The sequence below is a fragment of the Delphinapterus leucas genome, chromosome 9 (genome assembly GCF_059928025.1).
Source record: "Delphinapterus leucas isolate spDelLeu-1000000601 "Yukka" chromosome 9, BTC_Dleu_Yukka2, whole genome shotgun sequence".
NCBI classification, from domain to species: Eukaryota; Metazoa; Chordata; class Mammalia; order Artiodactyla; family Monodontidae; genus Delphinapterus; species Delphinapterus leucas.
In genome coordinates this window covers 99,058,257-99,080,858 of record NC_143137.1, presented here as the reverse complement: position 1 = coordinate 99,080,858, position 22,602 = coordinate 99,058,257, and the positions used below count along the sequence as shown (strand labels likewise).

At 39.3% G+C, this 22,602-nt stretch overlaps 1 protein-coding gene and 1 pseudogene across 6 annotated transcripts in view; one reads left to right on the top strand and one right to left on the bottom strand.

Annotated features, from left to right (window-relative positions):
* The window catches only part of URGCP (upregulator of cell proliferation), a 91,473-nt gene that overhangs the window by 8,806 nt on the left and 60,065 nt on the right, over positions 1-22,602 (top strand). For 2 of the 6 annotated variants that reach the window (XM_089917893.1, XM_022593160.3), the window contains exon 2: positions 2,315-2,436. The gene's annotated coding sequence lies outside the window, so the exon portion shown is untranslated. Of the gene's footprint in view, positions 1-2,314; positions 2,437-11,540; positions 12,944-22,602 lie in introns of those variants that run through there. The other 4 variants (XM_089917892.1, XM_089917891.1, XM_089917890.1 and 1 more) reach the window with 4 other exon arrangements.
* LOC149748467 (ADP-ribosylation factor 4 pseudogene) lies at positions 1,460-16,729 on the bottom strand (annotated as a pseudogene).

The following is a 22,602-nucleotide window of genomic DNA, read 5'->3' as shown; positions in this document are numbered from 1 at the left end:
GTAGGGAAATAATGAAATTGAAAGTAGAAAAACAATAGAGAAAGTAAGCAAAAGATGGTTCTTTGAAAAGATCAATAACATTGCCAAATGATGCAAATTAGCAATATCAGAAATGAAGTGGGATACCACTACAAATCTTGTAGATCTCAAAGGAGTAATAAAGAAATATAAATAATTTTACATACATAAATTTGACAACTAAAGTGAAATGGACTAATTCCTCAAAAATCATCCAATATGAAATATAAATTTTTTATAGTTCTATAAATATTAAAGAAATTGAGTTTTTAATTTAAAACCTCCCAAGAAGGGACTTCCCTGGCCGTCCAGTGGTTCAGACCCCATGCTTCCAATGCAAGGGGCGTGTATTCAATCCCTGGTCAGGGAACTAAGACCCCCACATGCCATGCAGTGTGGCCAAATAAATAAATAAATAAAATAGAAATAAAACATAAAAACTCCAAAGAAAGAATCAGATGTTTTCAGCAGAGAATTCTACCAAACATTAAAAGAAGAAGCAATTCTACACATCATCTACCAGAAAGCAGAAAAGGAGAAATTCCCCAACTCATTTTGTGAGGCCAGTATTATCCTGATACCAAAACCATACAAAGACCATTCAAGAAAGGAAAACTGCAGATTAATATCTCTCATGAATACAGATGCAAAAAATCCTCAATGAAACATTAATAAGTGGAATTCAGCAATATATAAAAAGAGCTTTGGGATTCTGGGAAGACAGAGTAGGAAGTGTCGGGAACCTTGTCTTCTTTCCTGGACAATTATACTTACAGAATCTGCTTGATATAGCTATGTTGGAACTCTGAAGTCTATTCAGACTTGCAACTTCAAGGAGAAGGCTTGAACGGGAAATTGCAGTTAATTTTGGTCAATTTCAGCAATTGCTACCCATCCCCCAACCTCAGCTCTGAGACAGTCAGTTGTGCATTTGGACCAGGAGCAGCTTACATGCAGCTTGCTGACCCAAGGTGGGCAATAAGGACCCTGTCCTCCAAATATCAGGGACCTGTTTTCTGATTGTTGATTGCTGCTTCTGATAATGGAAGTACAGACATAGAACTGGGCAGTCATTGCTGCACCACCCCTCCCATTGTTGCAAGCCCCAAGCCCTACAGTTGAAACAACTTCTAGGAGATTTAAAGAGCTGGCACTTTTCTCTCCATCTTTATTTATCTTTTCTCCTTGTTTTGGGAGACATTTAAGGACTAGGACATTCAAAAGCAACCCATGTACAGATCACCATACATGTCTAAGGAAAAACACAGACTCAGACCTGATAAGACCTTAAGTTTATACCTCAGGCTTATCCCTGGGAGAGAGAGCATAAAACAATAAAAATACCAATAACTAAAAATACCAACAAAAATACCAATAAAGTAAACAAAATGAAAGGAAACCCTTGAGAAATGGAACAATCTGATTTCCAGACTTACTACATTGTTAGATTCAAATATTAAATTTTCAGGGAAAAAATTATAAGATGTGCAAAGAAACAGGAAAAAATTTTTTTCCATGCAAAGAAAAAAAAATCAACAGAAACTGGTGAGAAATGCCATACGGCAGACCCAATAGACAAAAGAATTTAAAAAAACCTGTCTTAAAGATGCTCAAAAAATTAAAGGAATACACGGAGAAAGTCAAGATAATGATGTATGAACAAAATGGAACTATGAATAAAGAGAAAGTATAAGAACACACCAAAAAGAGATTCTGGAGCTGAAAAGTACAGTAACTTGAATGAAAAACTCACTAGATCCCAGAGTATCAACATGCATTGTGGAAGTCCCAGAAGAAGAGAGAGACAGACAGGAGCAAAGGGATTATTTGAAGAAATAATGCCTAAAAACTTCCCAAATTTGAAGAAAGACATGAACATAAACACTCAAGAACCTTAATGAACTTCTAATAAGATGAATTCAAAGAAGGTCACACTGAGACACAGAAACTGTTGAAAGCAAAAGAAAATCTTGAAAGCAGCAAGAGAGAAGTGATTCATCACATAGAAGTGATCTTCAGTAAGATTATCAGCAGGTTTCTCACTTGAAACTTTGGAAGCCAGAGGTCAGTGGGCTGGTATATTCAAAGTGCCAAAAGAAAAACACCCAAAAGTGTCAATCAAGAATCCTAAATCTGCCCCAAACTGTCCTTAGAAGGGAGGGAGGAATTAAACCAAAAGCTAGCACAAGGAATAAATAATAAAGATTAGAACAGAGATGATGAATGAAATATAAATTAGAAAAATGACAGAGAAAATGAATGAAAACAAAACTGTTTTGTTTTTTTTTTAAAAAAGGAAGCTACTGGGAAGATGGTGGAGCCAGACACACCAGGAACCTGTCTACCCAACTAGGCAAAAATTGCACCAGCAGAATCATCTGATGTAACTTTTGGAGCTCTGGAGTCTGTTGAACACAGGTAACTTTTAGGGGAACCCTTGGATGGTAAACTTCTGTCAATAATCAGCACTTGGCACAGTAGCAGCTACCAATTCCCAACACACAATCTGTGTGACTGTGTTCCTGGAGCAACTTGCACCCAGCTTGTGAGAGTCAGGGTGGGCAACAAGTACCTTTTCTTTCAAATATCAGGGTTCTGTTATATGATTGTTGATTGCTGCTTCTGATCACAGAGGTGCAGACAAATAGAGCTAGAGGGGAGCCATTGTTGTTGCACCTCCTCCCATTATTGCAAGCCCCTACCCCATCTGGCTCAAGTGTCTTTCAAGATATTTAAAGGCCAGCACTCCTCATCCCCCCTTCATTTTTTGCTTTTTCTCTTTTGGGAGACAGACATTAAAGTCTAGACTATTAAAAAACAACTGCATATATGGGTAAAATTAGAAAGTGATTACGCATGCCTAAGAAGAGTCTCAGAAAAGACATAAGCCCTTAACTTTACACCTTAGGCTGATTCTCAGGACAGAGACAGCCTATGGCAATCAAAAACAACAACAACAGCAAACCCTGGGGAAGGGGGAAGAATCTGATTTCCAGAGCTACCACATTATTAGATTCAAATGTCCAGTATTCAACAAAAACATTACAAGGCATACAAAAAAACAGGAAAGTGTGGCCCATTCAAAGGAAAAAAATATATCAACAAAATATGTCCCTGAAAAGAGTTTATGGAAGGAGAGGAGGCAAGATGGTAGAGTAGAAGGATGTGAGCTCACCCCTTCTTATGGAAACACCAGAATCACAACTAACTGCTGAAAAACCACTGACCAAAAAAAAAAAAAAAAAAAAGCTGGAACCTACCAAAAAAGATAGGATACCCTAAATCCTAAATCCAAAGGCAAAGAAGAAGCCACAAAGAGATGGTAAGACAGGTGCAATCAACATAAAATCAAATCCCATACACACTGGGTGGAAAATAGTTATACCACAGCAGTTCTCCTACAGGAGTGAAAGTTCAGAACGTCATGTCGGGCTCCTCAGCTTGCGGGCCTGGGAATGGGAGGAAGAGCCCCCAGAGAGTCTGATGTTGAAAGCCACTGGGGTTTGACCACAGGACTGGGGGAAAGAGAAACTCCACTCTTGGAGGGTGTACACAGGGTCTCATGTGCACCAGGACCCAGGGAAAAAAGCGGTGACCTCATAAGCAACTGGGCCAGACTTAGCTGCTATCGTTGGAGGGTACCCTGCAAGGTAGGAGGCAACTGTGACTCACTGTGGGGAAAGGGACACTGGTGGCGGTGCCTGTGGCAAGTGCTCATTGGTGTGGGCCCTCTAGGAGGGTGCCATGTTCTCACCAAGACCTGGCACCACACAACAGCCTGAAGGCTCCAGTGCTGGGACACCTCAGGCCAAACAACCAACAGGACTGAAACATAGCCCCATGCATCAGCAGACAGGCTGCTTAGTGTCTTCCTTAATAAACAGCCACCCAATAATGCACACACACTCAAACACAACCCTGCCCACCAGAGGAACCAGACCCAGCTCCACCCACCAGTGGGCAGGTACCAGTCCCTCCCACCAGACAGCCTCAGGTGGCAGACAGCAGAGGCAAGAGAACTACAACCCTACAGCCTGTGGAACAGGAACTGCAATCACAGATAGTTAGAAAAAATGAGATGGCAGAGGAATATGTCCTAGATAAAGGAACAAGATAAAACCCCAGAAGAACAACTAAGCGAAGTGGAGATAGGCAATTTATCTGAAAAAAATTCAGAGTAATGATAGTAAAGATGATCCAAGATCTCAGAAAAAGAATGAAGGCACAGATCAAGAAGAAGAATAAATGTTTAACGAAGACCTAGAAGAACTAAAGAACAAACAGAGATGAATGATACAATAACTGACATGAAAAATACACTAGAAGGAATTAGTAGCAGAATAACTGAGGCAAAAGAACGGATAAGTGACATGGAAGGCAGCATGGTGGAAATCACTGCCACAGAACAGAATAAAGAGAAAAGAATGAAAAGAAATGAGAACAGTCTGAGAGACCTCTGGGAAAACATGAAATGCACCAACATTTGCATTACAGGGGTCCCAGAAGGAGAAGAGAGGGAGAAAGGGCCTGAGAAAATATTTGAACAGATAATAGCTGAAAACTTCCCTAACATGGGAAAGGAAACAGTCATCCAAGTCCAGGAAGTGCAGAGAGTCCCAGGCAGGAGAAACCCAAGGAGGAACACACTGAGACAGATAGTAATCAAACTGACAAAAATTAAAGACAAAGAAAAAATATCAAAAGCAACAAACAATATACAAGAGAACTCCCAAAATGTTGTCAGGTGATTTCTCAGCAGAAACTCTGCAGGCCGGAAGGGAGTGGCACAATATACTTAAAGTGATGAAAGGGAAGAACCTACAACCAAGAATACTCTACCCAGCAGGGCTGTCATTCAGATTCAACATAGAAATCAAAAGCTTTACAGACAAGCAAAAGCTAAGAGAATTCAGCACCACCATCCAGCTTTGCAACAAGTGCTAAAGGAACTTCTCTAGGTGGAAAAGAAAAGGCCACAACTAGAAACAAGAAAATTATGAATGAAAAGCTCACTGGTAAAGGCAAACGTACAGTAAAGGTAGGAAATCATCTGCACACAGATATGGTATCAAATCAGCAATTGTGAGAAGAGGAGAGCACAAACGCAGGATATCGGAAATGCATTGGAAATTATAGACAATCTATATTGTCTTTATTGAATTAAAACAATCTGTATTGTTGTTTATATACAGATGTCTATATCAAAACCTCATGGGAACAGCAGACTGAAAATCTACAATAGATACACACAAAAAGGAAAAAGCAATCCAAACACAACACTAAAGTAAGTCATCGAATCACAAGAGAAGAGAATGAAAGAGGAAGGGAAGAAAAAACACAAAACCAAATCCAAAACAATTAACAAAATGGCAATAAGAACATACATATGATAATTACCTTAAATGTAAATGGATTAAATGCTCCAACCAAAAGACATAGACTGGCTGAATGGATACAAAACAAGCTGTATATATGCTGTTTACAAGAGACCCACTTTAGATCCAGGGAAACATACAGACTGAAAGTGAGGGGGTGGAAAAATGTATTCTATGCCAATGGAAGTCAAAAGAAAGCTGGAGTAGCAATACTCATATTAGACAAAATAGGCTTTAAAATAAAGACTGTTACAAGAGACAAAAAGGACACTACATAATGATCAAGAGATCAATCCAAGAAGAAGATATAACAATTGTAGATATATATGCATCCAACATAGGAGCACCTCAATTTATAAGGCAATTACTAACAACCATAAAAGGAGAAATCAGCAATAACACAAAAACAGTGTGGGACTCTTAACACCCTATTTTCATCAATGGACAGATGATCCAGACAAAATCAATAAGGAAACACAGGCCTTAAATGACACATTAGACCAGATGGACTAAATTGATATTTATAGAGCGTTCCATCCAAAACAGCAGAATACACGTTCTTCTCAGGTGCACATGGAATATTCTCCAGGATTGATCACATGCTGGGCCACAAAGTGAGCCTCGGTAAATTTTACTGATTATCGACCCAGGAATTTTTGCAGAAAGTAATGCCTTTAGCTGGTGATTTTTATTTTGGCTGGCCAAAAATTAATTCTTTTATTTCACTAACACTTTGTGGGTTATTGCCTTCAATAGAGACACTTGACATACCTGTAAAATCTTCTAATTTTCATGAAATGTTGTTTTCAATTCACTATTCTGTAGAAGCAAAGGTGCATTCTCTGGCACCCTGAGTTTCATTTTCACTTTTTGTATCAGAATCAGTCACTATTTTTAAAAATCTTTTTATTGGTCTAATATTCACATCATCTGAATCAGAACTGTATTCTGAAAAACTATCATCTTCTGAGACACTAGTACATGTGTCAATCAGACAATCAGAGAAAGTATGTGCATAAAATTGACTGAAAAATTCTTCTTCGCTCAAAATTTTGCGATGCGTCATTTTGGAAGATTTTATGTATATAATATATACAAGGTTGGAACAAAAACTTAATGGAGCAAAATGTGAATGATAATGACAATTGTAAGTTGTATAAAGAACCTTGATCAATTTATGCTCTAACAAATTGCACAGTGATATTAATTGTAGCACTCTCTAAGTAGCACTCTCTAAGAACATATTGATACATCTCTGGTCAATAACATCCGGGTAACAAAAGATGTATTAATACGTCTCTGGTCAATAATGTGTTAATAAAATTGAAGTCATAACAATTATCTTTAATGACAATAATGCTGTGAGATTAGAAATCAACTACAAGAAAGAAAAAAAGTGTACAGAACACAAACACGTTGGACGTTAAACAATAAGCTTCTAAACAACCAATGGATCACTGAAGAAATCAAAGAGGAAATCATAAAATACCTAGAGACAAATGAAAATGAAATCACGACAATCCAAAACCTATCGGACACAGCAAAAGCAGTTCTAAGAGGGAAGTTTATAGCAATAGAGACTTACCTCGGGAAACAAGGAAAATCTCAAATAAACAACCTAACCTTACACCTATAGCAACTAGAGAAAGAAGAACAAAACCCAAAGTTAGTAGAAAGAAACAAATCGTAAAGATCAAAGCAGAAATAGATGAAATAGAGATGAAGAAACTAATAGAAAAGATGAATGAAAGTAAAAACTGGTTCTTTGAAAAGATAAATAAAATTGATAAACCTTTAGGGCTTCCCTGGTGGCACAGTGGTTGAGAGTCCGCCTGCTGATGCAGGGGACACGGGTTCGTGTCCTGGTCTGGGAAGATCCCACATGCCGCGGAGCGGCTGGGCCCATGAGCCACTGAGCCTGCGCGTCCAGAGCCTGTGCTCTGCAACGGGAGAGGCCACAACAGTGAGAGGCCCACATACCGAAAAAAAAGAAAAAAAAATTGATAAACCTTTAGCCAGGCTCATCAAGAAGAAGAGGGAGGGGGCTCAAATCAATAAAATTAAAAATGAAAACGGGGACATTACAATGGACACCACAGACATACAAAGGATCATAAGAGACTAGTACAAGCAACTATATGCCAATAAAATTGACAACCTAAAAGACATGGACAGATTTTTAGAAAGGTACAACCTCCCCAAACTGAACCAGAAAGAAACAAAATATGAACAGACCAATCACAAGTACTGTAATTGAAACTGTGATTTTAAAACTCCCAACAAACAAAAGTCCAGGATCAGATGGCTTCACAGGCAAATTCTATCAAACATTTAGAGAAGAGCTAACACCTATCCTTCTCAAACTCTTCCTAAAAATTGCAGAGGGAGAAACACTCCCCAACTCATTCTACGAGGCCACCATCACCTTGATACCAAAACCAGACAAAGATATCACACAAAAAAATTACAGGCCAATATCACTGATGATCATGGACACAAAAATCCTCAGCAAAATACTAGCAAATGGAATCCAACAACACATTAAAAGGATCATACACCATGATCAAGTGGGATGTATCCAAGGGATGCAAGGATTCTTCAATATATGCAAATCAATCAATGTGATATGCCATCTTAATAAACTGAAGAATAAAACCATAGAATCATCTCAATAGATGCAGAAAAAGCTTTTGAGAAAATTAAACATCAATTTATGATAAAAACTCTCCAGAAAGTGGGCACAGAGGGAACCTTCCTCAACATAATGAAGGCAATATATGACAAACCCACAGCAAACGTTATTCTTAATGGTGAAAACCTGAAAGAATTTCCTCTAATATCAGGAACAAGACAAGGGTGCCCACTCTCACCACTATTACTCAACATAGTTTTGGAAGTCCTAGCCATGACAATCAGAGAAGAAAAAGAAATAAAAGGAATCCAATTGGGGAAAGAAGAAGGAAAACTCACTGTCTGCAGATGACATGATACTATACATGGAAAATCCTAAAGATGCTACCAGAAAACTACTAGAGCTATCAATGAATTTAGCAAAGTTGCAGGATACAAAATTAATACACAGATATCTCTTGCATTCCTATACAATAACAGTGGAAGATTAGAAAGAGAAATTAAGGAAACAATCCCATTTACCATTGCTACAAAAAGAATAAAATACCTAGGAATAAACCTACCTAAGAAGGCAAAAGACCTGCATGCAGAAAACTATACGACACTGATGAAAGAAATTAAAGATGACACAAACAGATGGAGAGATATACCATGTTCTTGGATTGGAAGAATCAACATTGTTAAAATGACTATACTACCCAAAGCAATCTACAGATTCAATGCAATCCCTATCAAACTACCACTGGCATTTTTCAGAGCACTAGAACAAAAAATTTCGCAATTTGTATGGAAACACAAAAGACGGATTCCCTTTTTGTAACTCGTAAAGGTAAAATAATATTTGCTTTGTGCCAAGTTTTCTCAAAAGGAAAAGGACTATATACCATGACCAAATCGGATTTATCCCCGGAATTTAAGGATGGTTCAACATAGGAAAACCAATCATTGTAATACATTACATTAACAGTAGAAAGGGAAAAGAACCACATGATTATCTCAATTGTTGCATAAAAGCATTTTACACAATTTAACAGCTTTTTATGATAAAAAAAACACACAACAAACTATGAATAGAAGGAATACCTCAACATAATAAAAGCTGTATACGAAAACCCCTCAGTGAACATCTTTCACTCAAAGGTGAAAGTCTGAAAGCTTTTCCTCTAAGATCAGGAACAAGACAAAAAGGTCCACTTTCACCATATCTATTTAACAGAGTCTTGGGAATTCTAACCAGAGCGGTTAGGCAAGAAAAGGAAATGAAAGGCATCCAAATCGGAAAGGAAGAAGTAAAATGATCTCTGTACACAAATGATATGATAGGTAGAAAACTCTAAAGATTCCACACACATACACAAATTGTTAGAACTTATAAACAATTTCAGTAGAGTCACAGGATACAAAATCAACACAAAAAGTCAGTTGCACTTCTACACACTAACAGTGAACCAAAAGGAAATTAAGAAAACAATTCCATTTACATTAGCATCAAAAAGAATAAAATACTTAGTAATACTTAGGAAGCAAGGAGGTGAAGGACATGTACAATGAAAACTACAAAACACTGCTAAAAGAAATTAAAGAATGCATGAGCAAATGGAAAGACATTCCATGTTCTCATTGGAAATCTTAATATTGTTAAGATTATCAGTATTACCAAAGAAATCTACCATTTCAATGAAGTCATTATCAAAATTCCAGTGACAGTTTTTGCACAAATGGAAAAACCCATTCTAAAATACATATAGAATCTCAAGGGACACTGAATATCCAAAACTATCTTGAAAAAGAACAAAGCTAGAGGACTTGCCATCCTGATTTCACAACTTAGTATTAAGCCATAGTAGTCAAAACAGTGTAATACTGGCAAAAGGCCTACATATATAGACTACCCGAAAAGAATAGAGAGCCCGGAAGTAACCCTCACATAAATAGTCAAATGATTTTCCACAAGGGGACAAAGAGTATTCAATGGGGAAAGGACAGGCTTTTCATGAAATGGTGCTGAGAAAACTGTACATCCACATGCAAACATGATGTTAGACCCTCACACCATATACAAAAATAAGCTCATGTATGAGCTCGGGCTGCTGTAACAAAATACTACAGACTGGGTAGCTAAACAATGTAAATTTAATTTTCTCACACTTCTGGAGCCTGGGAAGTCCAAGATTAAGGTGCCAATAGAGTTGGTGTCTGGTGAAGGCCTTCCTCCTGCATTGCAGATGACTGCCTTTTGCTGTGTGCTTATCTGGCCTTTCCTCAGTACATATGGAGAGAGGGTGGAGGGGGCACTCTGATTTCTTTTCCTCTTCTTATAAGGTCATTAATCCTGTAGGATTAGGAACCCACCCTTATAACCTCATTTAACCTTAATTACCTCTTAAAGATCCATCTCCAAATACGCTCACATTGGGGGTTAGGGCTTAAATATGAATTGGGGGGGAACACAATTCAATCTATAGCAATTCAAAATGGATCCATGACCTAAATATAAGACCTAAAACTATACAACTCTTAGAATATAGGGCAAAAGCTTCATGACATTGGATCTGGCCTTGATTTATTGGATATGACACCAAAAAATCGCAGACAACAACAACAAAAAAATAAAAATAGACCAATTGGATTTCATGAAAATTTTAAAAATTTGTGCATCAAAAGACATCAACAAAGTAAAAAGGAAACTCATAAAATGGGAGAAAATATTTGAAAATCAAATATTAATCAGAGATTAATATGAATATATATAGAACTCCTGAAACTAAACAAGAGAACAAACAACCTGATTAAAAAGTGGGCAAAGGACTTGAATAGGCTTTTCTCTAAGGAAGATACACAAATGGCTGATAAGCACATGAAAAGATGTTCAACATCACTAGTTATTCAGCAAATGCAAATTGAAACTGTAGTGAGATACCACCTCACACCCATTAGAATGACTGCTATCAAAAAAATGGTAAATAACAAGTGTCAGTGAGGATGAGGAAAAATTGGAATTGTGCACTGGTGGTGAGAATGTAAAATGGTACAACCACTGGGGAAAAGAGAATGGTGGTTCCTCAAAGAATTAAACATAGACTTACCATTTAATCCAGCAATTCCACTTTCCTCAAAATAATTGAAAGAGGGTCTGGAAGAAATATTTGTACACGCATGTTTATAGCAACGTTACTCACAATACTCAAGAGGTCGAAACCAGCTAGGTGTCCAGTGGTGTATGAATGGATAAGCAAAATTCTAAATGTACTGAAAACCATTGAATTGTACACTTTAAATATGTGAATTGCATGATATATGAATTATATCTCAATAAATCTGTTATTAAAAAGTATACCATATTTGCTCTTTAGAAACCACCTTTTAATGATGTTGTTAACATTCTCCCACATAACTAAGTAGGTTTCAAAATATAGTTTTTAATGGCCATATAATAATTTCTATTTTACTTAACAAATCCCCTAGTTTTATTTTTTTAATTAATTAATTATTTTTCATGTTTTATCATTTTATTAGGAATAATTCCAAATGGGTTATGGAGAAAACTTATTCATTGAGTTTGATGACTTTTCCAAAAACCCTTAATGAAGACATGTTCACCAATAAACAATAAAACATGCAGCAGAACTATCATATACTGAGCAAAGAGTCCGGCTGATACCCAAAGCAACATGCAACATAAAAAAGATACAATGTAAAGGAAGACAACCTGCTGAGTACTAAAAATCATCTCAATATGAACTCTTTGCAACTAGCACAGAATTAATTAGCTATCAAATCCAAACCACACCAAGGTAAGCTTGGCTGATGGAAGCCAGGAGTCAATAATGGGGGGGAAATATAAATTCCTCAGTGCAAAAGATCTGGACAGTGTTTTGGAGCACTTCCCTGGCTGGTACAAGCAGTATTAAAAAATCTTTTTGGCAAGGGAGAAAAATAAATACACATGGAATGCTACATTTTTTAAATCAGCAGGATTTAAAAATCAGACTGTCCCAGGAATGATAAAGGTATCAATAAAATAGCAAGGGGACAACTTTAAAACATTATTTACTGTGGGCTCAGAAACACATTCAAAATGGATTGATTTAAAGGTGTCACATTAGCTATGTCCAGGCGTTCAGGCTTAAGGGAAGTAAAATTAAAAGAGGACACCTTTTTTTCCCCAAGTTAAGGAGAATCTCTTTAAAACCAAGCATATTGCTAAATGGCAACATTATACTTGGTAAACAATAGCTGGCAACAAAATACGTTTAAATGCTGTAATATTCTGCCCAAACCAGTCCCAGATACTGTTTAATAACCAAGATGCAAACTAATTTTGTTGTAACAAGCCTAGACCAGTTCTATCAAATGTGTCCTTGGTTAGATATCTAGTTTCATTTAACGTTTTGAAAGCTCATTTGACAGTCAGTCAAGTCCCTCATGCAGACCGGTTCCTTGTGTAGCACAAGTGGCTTGAACATACCATGTTCTGTTACGAAGAGACTGAAGACCTAATTTATCCGTCATTTCCCTAATGGCCGTAGCATTTGGCAAATCCTGTTTGTTTGCAAAAAGCAGCAACGCTGCATCTCGCAACTCATCTTCCTGAAGCATTTTCTGCAGCTCTTCTGCTCCTTTCTGAATTTTTTCACGATCGTTGCTATCTACCACAAAAATAAGACCCTGGGTATTTTGGAAGTAATGCCTCCAGAGAGGCCTAATTTTATTTATCTTGACCATCAACCTCCCATACTGTGAAACAAACGTTCTTATATTCTACTGTTTCCACATTAAAACCAGTGGTAGGAATGGTGGTGACTATCTCTCCTAACTTCAGTTTATACAGAATGGTCGTCCTGCCAGCAGCATCCAATCCAACCATCAAAATACACATCTGCTTCCTGCCGAAGAGATGCGAGAAGAGGGAGAAGAAGGTGAGGCCCATGGTGGTAGTGGCACTTGCAATGGGCAGGAGCAGAAGGGGTTTAGGGCGTCCCTGGGCCTTCTTTCATGCTCCTGGCAAACTCAGGGAGGAAAGAGGAGATGACGTTGGCAGGGACAGCTCACTAACCGCTGTGCAGGCTGGAGCTGCCCTCCGGGACAGGAATTAGCGGGTGATGACCTGCTCGACGACTGGCGGGGCAGCTCTGGCTCTGGTGCTAAATCTTTAGCTGTGCCATGTCACATGGCAGCCGCGGCGACTCCGACAGCGGCCCGGCCCCTCCAACGTGGAAAGAATCGCGTCACCGCCACCACCTCCCCCTCCCCTAGTTTTAAAAAGTTAGGTTGTTTCCAGTGATTTTGCAATTATACAAAATACCTTGATGAACCTCTTGGTACATAAATCTATTTGCCCGTATCTGATCATTTCATGAAAAAAGCTTTTGAACTCTTTTTCTGGCACTACAGTTATGTTTCTGTTGCTAAAAATTCTTTCAGCTTTATTGCCATACATGGTAGTTTTCTCTCTGAACTCTAAATTTCTGTTTGAGCCTTATAATGATTTTATTAAAGATTTCTTTTATCCTTAAAAAATATTTAATAGGTTTAGTATCGGAAGTGAACAAGTAAAGCTTCCTAGGCTAAGACTCAGTTTCTTTACAGTTTTTTCTTGTAGTTGATTTCTAATATTATAGCGTTGTGGTCGGAAAAAGATGATTGATATGACTTCAATTTTCTTAAATTTACCGAAGCTCACTTTGTGGCCCAGCTTGTGATCAATCCTGGAGAATGTTGCATGTGCACTTGAGAAGAATGTGTATTCTGCTGTTTTTGGATGGAATGCTCTATAAATATCAATTTAATCCATCTGGTCTAATGTGTCATTTAAGGCTTGTGTTTCCTTATTGATTTTCTGCCTGGATCATCTGTCCATTGATGAAAGTAGGGTGTTAGAGCCCTCCACTATTATATATATTGTTACTGTTGATTTCTCCTTTTATGATTGTTAGTATTTGCCTTATAAATTGAGGTGCTCCTATGTTGGGTGCATATATATTTCCAATTGTTATATCTTCCTGGATTGATTTCTTGATCATTATGTAGTGTCCTTTTCATCTCTTGTAACAGTCTTTATTTTAAAGTCTATTTTGTCTGATATGAGAATTGCTACTCCAGGTTTATTTTGTTTTTGTTTTTGTTTTTTGTGGTACGCGGGCCTCTCACTGTTGTGGCCTCTCCCGTTGCGGAGCACAGGCTCTGGACGCGCAGGCTCAGTGGCCATGGCTCACGGGCCCAGCCGCTCTGCGGCATGTGGGATCTTCCCGGACCAGGGCACGAACCCGTGTCCCCTGCATCGGCAGACGGACTCTCAACCACTGCGCCACCAGGGAAGCCCTACTCCAGGTTTATTTTGATTTCCATTGGCATGGAATACATTTTTCCACCCCCTCACTTTCAGTCTGTATGTGTCCCTTGATCTAAAGTAGGTCTCTTATAAACAGCATATGTATGGGGTCTTGTTTTTGTATCCATTCAGCCAGTCTGTGTCTTTTGGTTGGAGCATTTAATCCACTTACATTTAAGGTAATTATCATATGTATGTTCTTATTGCCATTTTGTTAATTGTTTTGGATTTGGTTTTGTGTTTTTTCTTCCCTTCCTCTTTCATTCTCTTCTCTTGTGATTCGATGACTTACTTTAGTGTTGTGTTTGGATTGCTTTTTCCTTTTTGTGTGTATCTATTGTAGATTTTCAGTTTGCTGTTCCCATGAGGTTTTGATATAGACGTCTGTATATAAACAACAATATAGATTGTTTTAAGGTGCTAGTCTTTTCATTTCCAATGCATTTCCGATATCCTGCGTTTGTGCTCTCCTCTTCTCACAATTGCTGATTTGATACCATATCTGTGTGCAGATGATTTCCTACCTTTACTGTACGTTTGCCTTTACCACTGAGCTTTTCATTCATAATTTTCTTGTTTCTAGTTGTGGCCTTTTCTTTTCCACCTAGAGAAGTTCCTTTAGCACTTGTTGCAAAGCTGGATGGTGGTGCTGAATTCTCTTAGCTTTTGCTTGTCTGTAAAGCTTTTGATTTCTATGTTGAATCTGAATGACAGCCCTGCTGGGTAGAGTATTCTTGGCTGTAGGTTCTTCCCTTTCATCACTTTAAGTATATTGTGCCACTCCCTTCCGGCCTGCAGAGTTTCTGCTGAGAAATCACCTGACAACCTTTGGGGAGTTCTCTTGTATATTGTTTGTTGCTTTTCCCTTGTTGCTTTTGATATTTTTTCTTTGTCTTTAATTTTTGTCAGTTTGATTACTATCTGTCTCAGTGTGTTCCTCCTTGGGTTTCTCCTGCCTTGGACTCTCTGCACTTCCTGGACTTAGGTGACTGTTTCCCTTCCCATGTTAGGGAAGTTTTCAGCTATTATCTGTTCAAATATTTTCTCAGGCCATTTCTCTCTCTCTTCTCCTTCTGGGACCCCTATAATGCAAATGTTGGTGCATTTCATGTTTTCCCAGAGGTCTCTTAGACTGTTCTCATTTCTTTTCATTCTTTTCTCTTTATTCTGTTCTGTGGCAGTGATTTCCACCATGCTGCTTTCCAGGTCACTTATCTGTTCTTCTGCCTCTGTTATTCTGCTATTGATTCCTTCTAGTGTATTATTCATTTCAGTTATTGTATTGTTCATCTCTGTTTGTTTGTTCTTTAGTTCTTCTAGGTCTTTATTAAACATTTTTTATGTCTACTCGATCTGTGCCTCCATTCTTTTTCTGAGATCTTGGATCATCTTCACTATCATTACTCTTTTTTTCAGATAAATTGCCTATCTCCACTTCACTTAGTTGTTCTTTTGGGGTTTTATCTTGTTCCTTTATCTGGGACATATTCCTCTGTCATCTCATTTTGTCTCATTTTTGTGATTGCAGATTTGTTCCGCAGGCTGCAGTGTTTTAGTTCTTCAAGCTTCTGCTGTCTGCCCCCTGGTGGATGAGGCTGTCTAAGAGGCTTATGCAGGCTTCCTGGTGGGAGGGACTGGTAGCTTCCCACTGGTGGGTGGAGCTGGGTCTGGTCCCTGTGGTGGGCAGGGTCGTGTCTGAGTGTGTGTTCATTATCCAGCAGCTGTGTACTCAAGAAGACTTTAGGCAGCCTGTCTGCTGAGGCGTGGGGCTGTGTTCCCACCCTGTTGGTTGTTTGGCTTGAGGCATCCCAGCACTGGAGGCTTCAGGCTGTTGCGGGGTGAGCCAGGTCCTGGTGAGAAAATGGCAGCCTCCAAGAGGGCTCACCCCAATGAGTACTCCCCAGAACTACTGCTGCTAGTGGCCTTGTCCCCACAGTGAGCCACAGCCACCCCCCCCCACCTCTGCAGGAGACCCTCCAATACTAGCAAGTAGATCTGGCCCAGTCTCTTACGATGTCACTGCTGTTTTCCCTGGATCCTGGCACACATGAGACCCTGTGTGCACACTCCAAGAGTGGAGTTTCTGTTCCCCCCAGTTCTGTGGAATTCCTGCAATCAAACCCCACTCATCTTCAAAGCCAGACTCTCTGGGGGCTCCTCCTCCCATTGCCAGACCCCCAGGCTGGCGAGCCTGAAGTGGAGCTCAGAACTTTCACTCCTATAGGAGAACTTCTGTGGTATAATTATTTTCCTGTTTGTGGGCCGCCCACCTAGGGTGTATGGGATTTGATTTTGTTGCAGTCTTGCTCCTCCTACTATTTAGTGGCTTCTTTTTTTTTTTTTTTTTTTTGTGGTACACGGGCCTCTCACCGTCGCGGCCTCTCCCGTTGTGGAGCACAGGCTCTGGACGCGCAGGCTCAGTGGCCATGGCTCACAGGCCCAGCCACTCCGCGGCATGTGGGATCTTCCCGGACCGGGGCACGAACCTGTGTCCCCTGCATCGGCAGGCGGACTTTCAACCACTGCGCCACCAGGGAAGCCCTGGCTTCTTCTTTTTTTAAAAAAAATTTTATTTATTTGTTTATTTGGCTGTACTGGGTGTTAATTGAGGCACACGGGATCTTCGTTTCTGTGTGCGGGATCTTTAGTTGCAGCATGTGGGATCTTTTAGTTGTGGCATGCAGGATCTAGTTCCCTGACCAGGGATCGAACCTGAGCCCCCTTCATTGGGAGCACAGAGTCTTTTTTTTTTTTAACATCTTTATTGGAGTATAATTGCTCTACAATGGTGTGTTAGTTTCTGCTTTATAACGAAGTGAATCAGCTATACATATACATATATCCCCATATCTCCTCCCTCTCGCGTCTCCCTCCCACCCTCCCTATCCCACCCCTCTAGGTGGTCACAAAGCACCGAGCTGATCTCCCTGTGCTATGCAGCTGCTTCCCACTAGCTAGCTATTTTACGTTTGGTAGTGTATATATGTCCATGCCACTCTCTCAGTTCATCCCAGCTTACCCTTCCCCTGCCTCATGTTCTCAACTGCTGGACCACCAGGGAAGTCCCTGTGACTGCTTTGTTTTTGGATGTAGGGTATCTTTTCTGGTAGGCTGCAGTGTCTTTGTTTGTTTGTTTTTTGTTTGTTTTGTTGATTGTTGTTCAGCAGTCAGTTGGGATTTTGATGTTTCCATAAGAAGTGAGCTCATGTCCTTCTACTCCGCCATCTTGTCTCCTCCTCCTCCAAGAGATACTTTCTTGAAGGAAATTAAAAGTGCTACTCCAGTGAACACGTGAACGAAACAGCCTTATTGCTGATATGGAGATGGTTTTAGTGGTCTGGATAGAAGATCAGATCACAACATTTGCCACAACATTTCCTTAAGCCAACTAAACCCGAGCAAGGTCCTAACTCTCTTAAATTCTGTGAAGGCTGAGAGAGGCGAGGAAGCTGCAGAAGAAAAAGCTGAAACTAGCAGAGGTTGGCTCATGAGATTTAAGAGAATAAGTCATCTTCATAACTTCAAAGAGCAAAAGGTACGGCAGCAGGTGCTGATGCAGAAGCTGCAGCATCTCATCCAGGAGATCTGGCTCAGATAGTGAAGGCGGCTACACTAAATAACAAGTGAATCAGTGTAGAGGAAACCGCCTTATATCGGAAGAAGTTGCCATCTAGGACTTTTAAGCTAGAGAGGAGAAGTCAATTCCTGGCTTCAGAGCTTCAAAGGACAGGCTGATGTTCTTGTTGGGGGCTAATGCAGCCGGTGACTTTGGGTCCCAATGCTTATTTACCATTCTGAAAATCCTAGGGCCGTTAAGAATTTTGCTAAACCAACTTTGCCTATGCTCTATAAACAAAACAACAAAGCCTGCATGACAGCACGTCTATTGACAACATGGTCTACTGAATATCTTAAGCCCACTGTTGAGAACTACAGCTCAGAAAAAATGATTTCTTTCAAAATATTACTGCTCATTGACAAGGTACCTGGTCACCCAAGAGCTCTAGTGGAGATGTATAATGAGATACATATTGTTTTCATGCCTGCTAACACAATATCTATCCTGCAGCCCATGGATCAAGGAGTCATTTTGACTTTCAAGTCTTATTAAGAAGTACATTTCATAAGGCTATAGCTGCCATAGAAATTCCTCTGATAGATATGGGTAAAGTAAATTGCAAACCTTCTGGAAAGGATTCACCATTCTAGGTGCCATTAAGAACATTTGTGATTCATGGGAAGAGCTCAAAATATCAACATTAACAGGGGTTTGGAAGAACTTGATTCTAACCCTCATGATGAGTTTCAGGGGTTAAAGACTTTAGTGGAGGAAGTAACTGCAGATGTGTCATAAACAGCAAGAGAACTAGAATTAGAACTGGAGCCTGAAGATATGATTGAATTGTTGCAATCTCATGATAAAACTTTAACAGATGAGGAGTTACTTCTTATGAATGAGCAAAGAAAATGCTTCTTTGAGGTAGGGTCTATTTGTGGTGAAGACTCTGAAGATTGTTGAAATGACAACAAAAGATTTAGAATGTTGCTTAGTTGATAAAGCAGCAGCAGGGTTTGATAGGAATGATTCCAATTTGGAAAAAGTTCTACTGTGGATAAAATGCTCTCAAACAGCATTGCATGCTACAGAGAAATTGTTCATGAAAGGAAGAGTCAATCGATGCGGCGGACTTCATTGTTGTCTTGTTTTAAGAAATGGCCACGGCCACCCCAGCCTTCAGCATCCACCACCCTGATCAGTCAGCGGCCACCAACACCAAGGCAAGACCCTCCACCAGCACAAAGATTATGACTTGTTGAAGGCTCAGATGATGGTTAGCATTTTTTAGCAATAAAGTATTTTTTTTTAGAATTGACATCTTTGCTATATTTTTTAAATTAATTAATTTTTGGCTGCACTGGGCCTTTGTTGCTGCACACGGGCTTTCTCTAGTTGCAGCAAGCGGGGGCTGCTTTTCGTTGCAGTGCGTGGGCTTCTTATTGCGGTGGCTTCTCTTGTTGCAGAGCACGGGCTCTAGGCGCATGGGCTTCAGTAGTCGTGGCACATGGGCTTCAGTAGTTGTGGCTTGTGAGTCTACAGAGTGGGCTTCAGTAGCTGTGGTGCACGGGCTTAGTTGCTCCACGGCATGTAGGATCATCCTGGACCAGGGATCGAACCCGTGTCCCCTACACTGGCAGGTGGATTCTTAACCACTGCTCCACCAGGGAAGTCCCTAAAACATGTTTTAATGTAGGTATGGACATTGTTTTTTAAAAAAAGCACACTTGATAGACTATGGTATAGTAAACATAACTTTTATATGCACTGGGAAGCTAAAAAATTTGTGTGACTCACTTTATTGCAATATTCACTTTATTGCTGTGGTCTGGAACCAAGTCTGCTATATCTCTGAGGTATACCCGTGAATCAAATGTTCAGATGGCAGTGACTTCTGGTAATTGACATAGTAGCTTGATTGAACCAAAACCCTCCCACAGATAATAATTACAAAATATGGGGAAAATTCAAAAAAATTATTTGAAGGCTCTGGAGACAAACAAAAGCAGGTAGAACTTGGAGGGAAGTCTACCCTTGAACAGCCCAGAGCAGGGTTTACATTACCCTGGCTCTTTGCCTGTAGGGAAGCTGAAAGCTGAAGTGTCAATGGACAGAAGTCCAGAAATCATGGCGAAATCCTGGGGTAGGGCCATGCTGAGGGAGTGAATCCCCAAACTGTATATAAACTACTCCCAGATTCTCACTGGATAGCTGAGACCTGGGGCCTAGGCTGCATCGAGCCCATTGCGTGGAGGACATTCTGGAGGTAGCACCCAGCCTTCCTATGGACCTCAGTAACTGTTGGCTTCTTGTCTTTTTGGCTCAAGAAATCTGCTTTTGTTTATATGAAAATGGTTCAATGTATACAGAATTCTAGGAAATGCAAAGTAAACTATAGTGATAGCAGGTTAATGCTTGAAGAAGATGGGGGAGAGGGAAGAGGGAAGGATTACTAGGGACATGAAGAAACTTTGGAGGTGATATGTTCATTATCATTATGGTTTTGTGTGTTTATGCATATATCAAAACATGAAATTACATACTTCACGTGCAGTTTATTTATTGTATGTCAGTTATACTTCAATAAAGCCATAGTTTTATAAAACCGCACAGGGAGTTGAAAGCAAATGGATAGGAAAGATATATCATGCAAACTCTAAACATATGAAGGCTGGAGTATCCACACTTCAGTATTTCCAGAATTAAAGCAGAGCATTTAATAGTGGAAAAAGGATTAATCTGTCAGAAAGCTATAACAATGATAAATGTCTATGCTCCGAATAATTGAACTTCAAAATATATAAAGCAAAAACTAACAGAAATGAAAGGGAAAATGGGCATATCCACAACAAGAGTTGAAGATTTTAACTCCCCTCTTTCAGTAACTGATAGAACAGCTAGGCAAAAAGTCAGGTACAATACAAGACTTGAACGCCACCACCAATGACTTTGACTTAATTGACATTTATAGAACACTTCACCCAATAACTGCAGAATACACATCTTTTCAAGTGCACAGGAAACATTCACTGCGATAGACCACTCTGTGGTCTGAATGTTTGTATCCCTCACATATTCATATGTTGAAGCCCAATATAATGGTGATGGAACTTGGAGCCTTTTGAAGGTGCTTAAGTCATAATGGTGGAATCCTCATTAATGAGATTAGTGCTCTTATAAAGAGATACCCTAGAGAGCTTCCTAGCCCCCTTCCATCATGTGAGGACACAGTGAGAAGGCACTGGCTGTGAACCAGGAAGAGGGCCTTCACCAGAATGGGGCCTTGCTGAAGACTTGATCTTGGACTTGGCAGCCTCTAGAGCTGTGAGAAGTAAATATCGGTTTATAAGGTACCCAGCTGATGGTATTTTGTTATAGCAGTCTGAACAGACTAAGACAGACTCTGGTCTGGGCCATCAAACAATAAAATTCAAAAGTCTGAGTTCTCACAGACTGTGTTTTTTTACCATTATAAAGTTAAACTTGAAAAGCCTAAATATTTGGAAGTTAACACAGTTCTAAATAATGCACAAGTAAAAATCAAAACTCAAAATTATTTTTAACTGACCAGTAATAAAAACACAGTATTTCAAAGTTTGTGGGATGTAGCTAAAGTTAAGGTAGATTATTACATTGAGATAATATTTAATCATCCCTGAATGCTTAGGAAAAACCTGCTTGGTCATAACATGTTACTCTTTTAGAATAGATTGCTAGATTTCACTTAGGATTTTTGCATTGAAGCTCACAAGTCTGGTTTCCGGTTTTCATTGTTTGTACTATTTTTGTCTGATTTTGAAATTAAAGGTTACACTATCATCAAAGAATAGTTTGGAAGATTTCCATCATTTTTTCTCCTCTGTTCTCATTCTCTGATCATAATGTAAGAGAATGATCTCACAATAAAACGATGTCGTAAAAGCTCTTCCATAAAGTGCTGAACTGGTATCATTTTTAGGGTTAAAATATTTTCAAATTATTCCATACTTGTTGGTCTATTCAGGTTTTCTCTTTTTGTGAGACAATTTTATTAACTTACCCTAAAATAATCCTTTTTTTTTTTTTTTTTTTTTGGGTATGCAGGCCTCTCACTGTTGTGTCCTCTCCCGTTGCGGAGCACAGGCTCCGGACGCGCAGGCTCAGCGGCCATGTCTCACGGGCCTAGCCGCTCCGCGGCATGTGGGATCTTCCCGGACCAGGGCACAAACCCGTGTCCCCTGCCTCGGCAGGCAGACTCTTAACCACTGCGCCACCAGGGAAGCCCTTGAACTCTATTTCTTAAAACAGGGTATCAATAGATTTTTACATTTTTATTTAATTCAATATATTATATTTTACATTATAATTTCTTTTTGATGCAAACTTTATTTAAAAGTGAGTTTCTTAAATACATGCACCCCAGTGTTCATAGCAGCACTATTTATAAAAGCCAAGACATGGAAGCAACCTAAATTTCCATTGACAGATGAATGGATAAAGAAGATGTACATATATACAATGGAATATTACTCAGCCACAAGAAATAATGAAATAATGCCATTTGCAGCAACACGGATGGACTTAGAGATTATCATAGTAAGTGAAGTAAGAGAGAGAAAAACAAATATCATGTGATATCACTTATATGTGGAATCTAAAATATGATACAAATAAACTTATTTACAAAACAGAAACAGACTTACAGACATAGA